This window comes from Marmota flaviventris, chromosome Y (assembly GCF_047511675.1).
Source record: "Marmota flaviventris isolate mMarFla1 chromosome Y, mMarFla1.hap1, whole genome shotgun sequence".
NCBI classification, from domain to species: Eukaryota; Metazoa; Chordata; class Mammalia; order Rodentia; family Sciuridae; genus Marmota; species Marmota flaviventris.
Genome location: NC_092519.1, coordinates 18,479,821 through 18,484,209, shown reverse-complemented (window position 1 = coordinate 18,484,209; position 4,389 = coordinate 18,479,821).

The following is a 4,389-nucleotide window of genomic DNA, read 5'->3' as shown; positions in this document are numbered from 1 at the left end:
ACTGACCACAGGAGGCGCTGGGTTCCGTCCCCAGCACTGCAAAAATAAATGAAAAGTCAAAATGAACAAAGGTCTCCTCAGTGGCTCAGTTAATTGGCGGACACGTGATTACAAGTGTGCACGATCACTCGGTTCGCAAGCCACCGAGTTTGGGGATGGCTCCTTACGCGGCAAGAGCTGACTGATGCATGACATCATGGTGCGTGAGTGTTCCGTTAACAAGGCACGGATCTGGGGATGGTTGGTGACCCAGCCCCACTGGACATACTCACTGAACCCCACAGCGAGGTCATTCAGCCCCTTGGAAATGACCACAGCAGGCTCGTAGGATTTTCCCAGGGGTGGGCAGTGGACGGTGGTCAGATGTTCTTGCTTTCTGAGAACTATTGACATATTCAGGCTCCAACATGGGATGGAGAAGCCCAATTACCACGTAGCAAAACCCCATCCCTGAACTGAGTCACTGGTCCTCAAGAGCAGGGACCTGGGGGACCCACGTCGTCACTGGGCCACAGAGCTTGGGGCAGTGAGGAAATGAGGCAGGGACACAGCCCTGTCCATCTTCCGTGGAAGGTCTGTATTCAAGGACCATCAAGCATTCAGTCCAGAGCTGGAGGACGAGTGATCCCCAGATGGACGAGGCAGAAAAAGTAACATGTCACCGCCCTTTGTTTTCCAGGGTGCCACGCAGAGTGGCCAGGTAGCCAGGGAGGCTTGGGCTCCGGGGGTCTGTCCACACCCGAGTCCCGTCTGGGCACGCTCTTCTGTCCTGTTCCACAAAAGATATGGGCACTTTCTGAACATGGCCTCCATGACTGGCCTCCACCTGGGTCTTCATAAAACAGCGTGAGACCAGGGCACGGTGCTGACCTTCACCCCGGTGCTGGTGTGGAGGGGGCTCTGGGAGGGCGGGGCTCCCAGGTGCAGCCCAGGAAGGGGACCAGGGTCCTTCTCAGAGAGCCCCGAGAGCCCCCTGCCCGTCCCCCATGGAGGACCGAGGAGAAGGCGCCTCTGGGAGCAGCAAGCAGCCTCAGCTGACCTGGCCTCTGCCCCGCCTGGACCTCAGGCTGCAGCCTCCAGGGTGTGACCAGCAGCCGTCAGTCATTTCAGGGGCCCTAATGGACCATCAGGAGGTACCAGACCCCTCCACTAGCCACGGGGCACAACCCCTTGATGTTGGCCGTGCCAGGGGCCCTCGGGTGGGTGCCCTTGGCAGACGCACCCCCGAATCTGAAAGCTAAAGGGCGCAGCTCCATTCCTCTGGCCTTTCAACCTCAAAAAGGGCCCAGTGATCTCGGAATTCCCTGAACCAATATGGCAGCCGGAGCCTCACGTAATAAATGCCCCAAACCAACATGGCGGCAGGAACCTCACCAAATAGATGCCCCAAACCAACATGGCGGCAGGAACCTCATGCAATACATGCCCTGGACCAAAATGGCAGCAGGAAGCTCACGGAGCCAATGCCCCAATCCAACATGGCAGCTTGAGCCTCCTGCAACCACACGAGTCCAGGACACTTTGTGGCTTGCCTCTGGTGACACGTTTCATTGGAGTCCAACCTGGAGTCATGGCTGTGGCCTGGAGCGCCCTTGGGGGTCAGGAGGGTGGGCTCCTGTGCTCCCGGAGAGGATGGACCCGTTGCAATCACGGCTGGGGGACCCCAAGCCCCCAGGGAACAGCCCTGTCCCCTCCCTCCCCCTCCGCCTCCCCCTCCCCCCTCCATTGCAGCTTTTCAAGACTCAGACTCTAACCACTTTAGCAGAACAATAAAATAGAGAGAGGAAATGGGGGAGTCTGGCCGTGGACCAACCCGCCGTGGCCAGCACCCAGGGGCCACCGCACCCTGCGAATTCCAAGCCGCAGAGATGGCCGCCAGGTGACTCGGTCATTGATTACAAGGTCAGGGGAGCAGAGCGGGGCCCTGGTCGTCCGTCAGCAGGACGAGCGCCTAAGGAACCTCTCCATGAAGACGAGGCCCGTCCTTGGGACCCGACGGGCGGTCACCTCCGCAAAGAGTCTCTCCCTCTCTTCAAACTGTGGGAAAGCAATTTGGAGCGCGCTGGGGCTGTCACGGGGGAGACTGTTCCAACATCAGGTCATTATTGTCTCTCAGAGCCCGGATCGCAGGCCCATTATCGTGTCTGTGAGCCGAAATCCGGCTCTTCCTGTTTCCCTCTCTCTTTCCTGGCTGATGGCCTCTCCAGGCGGACACTCTGGTGGGCAATCAGACGGGGCTGGGGACGGTCGGTGACCCAGGCTGCAGGAAAGGCGGCCTGCGTGGGGGCGACGCGGGGTTTTGTGCAGAGAAAGCGCAGCCACGGGGAGAGGCAGAAGCAGAGCTCCCCGTAGAGAAAGAGACCGAGGGTCTCAGTGGCCTAGATTCCGTTCAGGAACAGAACTCGCCACAAATGGGACCAACTCATCTATCAATCATCTATCAATCTGTCAATCTATCTATATTTAAAAAAAAATCATTGGGTGTGTCGATCGGCTCTGGGCTCTATACAGCACACTGAGTTCCCCGAGGGTGGTGTGCAAACAGCCCCCCACTCCTTAAAAAAGAAACAGGGATGAAATTCACAAACCAGGAACCTCATATAATGCAAAACTGTCAACAGGGGTACTTAGTACTGTGTTAAGCACCTACCCCCCATTTCCAGAGAATTCCCATCATCCCAAAGGGGATTCCGCACCCGCTAGCAGACACAGCACGTTCCCCTCCTAGGACCCCCTGCCAGTGCGGTTCTGACTGCGGATTCGCGGTTCCGCACTTTCACTGAACCCAGAACCCGGCCCCACGTGGTCCTGGGCCCGTGGCTTCTCTCCCCGAGCTCCCTCGTTTCAAACTCTATCCGTGCAGTCTCAGGTGCTGCAGCTGCGTTCCTTTTCACGGCTGCGTAATACTCCACCGGACAGCCGGACCGAACCATTCACTTACAAGTCAGCGGCTGCATTTGGGGGCGTCTGAGTCCGCAGGGAGCGAGGATGACAAAAGGCGGGGCTCGGGCGATTTGGGGACAGAGTTTCTGGAGCACATCCGTCCTCTCTGACCTCGTTTGCTCAGTCCATTCATGGGAGGCGCTTCCTGACTTACCCTCTTTTTCGCTGGAGTCATTATTCCTCCTTCACCGGCAGAGGTGCCAGGAGGGGGCGACACATTGATTGTCACTAAGGAGCTGCGCCTGTCCCCACTCATGGAAATGTGGCTGCCCACTGCCTCGAAGGGACCCTGGGTAGGGAGGAAACACTCCCTCCACCCTGTTAGGGGCAGTTCCAGGGGCCTGCAAATCAAACTGTGTCCATATATATATTTGCTTCAACCCAGGGCCTCTTGGGTGCTGGACAAGTGCCTGACCGCGGACCCACATCCCCAGCCCTTTCGACTTTCTAATTTAGACACAGGGTCTCCCTAAATTGCTGAGGCTGGCCTCCAATGCACCATCCTCCTGCCTCCGCCTCCGGGGCTGCCAAGATCACAGGTGTGCCTCACCGCACCTGGCTACACCCCTCTTTATGTAGCTTCAGAACATCCCCTTTCCCCCCACAGGAGACCCCAGACCCGTTAGTCTCTCCCTATTCTTTCTCCCCAGCCTGTGGCTGTCACTGATCCGGTTGTGGTCAGCTGTGGGTTCATCGGTTCTGGACATTTTTGGTAGAAAGAGAGTGTCACACCATGTGGACTTTTTGTGTCTGTCTTGTGTCCCTCGGCCTCTGTCTCCTGGGTTCATCCCTTTGTTCCCTTTTCATGGCTGTATAATATTCCCCTGCCTAGATACCCACCCACCCCCTTGGTGGGCATCCGGGTCAGCCCTGCTCTCCCTGCGGAGGAAATGGGCCACACAATATCCCCATCAGCTCAGCCGTTGGAAGCAGAGCAGGACGCACGCGGTGCCCCTTGGTGCCCAGGAGACGCGAGGCCCAGGTATTGGAGCATGGGGTACCGTGGAGTCCACCTTAGAGCCGCCCTGAGGTTCTGGGTCCCGGTTGGAAGAAGCAGGGACAGGCGACGTCCCCGTGCTCATCTTGTGACCTCCTAATTGGGGACCATCAAGGGACCCGGCCTGCGAGCGCGCGCACGCACCTGTCCCCGGGTGCCACTTTAGGACCATCGTGCGTCTTAAAAACCCACGACATCTATTTGTGCATCGGGGTCCCCCGGGGGCCCCCGTCTTTACCGGGCGACTAACAAAGAAGAGAGAGAAAGAAAAGAAAAAGAGAAAACCTTACAAATTGCAGCCGGGTTTCCAAATTGTGGCCTTTCTGGGGAATTCGCGGCCGTTACATAAAAAGGAAGCGCGCGGATCCGGGGGGCTTTGATGGCGCACGTTATGCTAATGGCGCGGCCTCATGGAAGATGCATGAGCCCACCTTCCCGCCCAGGAGCGC